We start from the raw sequence: 688 nt of genomic DNA, 5'->3' as shown, positions 1-688 counted from the left end.
CCTCCTCGACGTCCTCCTTGTTGTCCTGTCCCCTCTCGCTCATGGCCAAACGCCTGCTCGACGCCGTCGAGGTCGCCGCCGCCTCGCACCATCGTCAAACCCCGCTGGACCGCCTCCTTGACCCCATCCCGCCTCTCCATCAACGGTCATCGTCGAGCCTCGCCGCCCCGTACGCCTTCAACGGGGGTGAGGACCCCTTTTCCTCTCTTCCTTGTCCCCGGACGTCACTGCACCCCACTCCGCGCCCAAGCGCGCCTCGCCCTCATCGCGGGTTGCGCTCCGGCCGCAGCCCCGCTCGCGCGCCGCGCACGACCGCCTGCCCGCGCCCGCGCTCGCGACCACCCATGCGCGCCCCAAGCCATTCTTGATGTGCTGCGCGACGCCCTCCTCCGCGGCTACCCCTCCCCAGCACTGGTCGCACCTCCCCTGACCTGCTAGCTCCGGCCACGGTCTCACCCCTTGCCGTGTGCAAGCACACATGCACGGCGTGGTGGCCGGCTCGTGCCACTGACAACCGCCCCCACCCGTAATTACTTTGGTTTAATTAAAACTGCATAGTTAATAAACCTAATTGGACACTATCAGGTGGGTCCCCCACCACTTAATTAACCCCCCTGTTGAATTAAACCACTAGTTAAAATTGTTGACTATGACATGTGCCCCCCCCCCCCTTTTGAATATCTAGTTT

Source organism: Triticum aestivum, unplaced genomic scaffold (assembly GCF_018294505.1).
Source record: "Triticum aestivum cultivar Chinese Spring unplaced genomic scaffold, IWGSC CS RefSeq v2.1 scaffold155289, whole genome shotgun sequence".
Taxonomy (NCBI): Eukaryota; Viridiplantae; Streptophyta; class Magnoliopsida; order Poales; family Poaceae; genus Triticum; species Triticum aestivum.
This window is presented reverse-complemented; position numbering follows the sequence as displayed.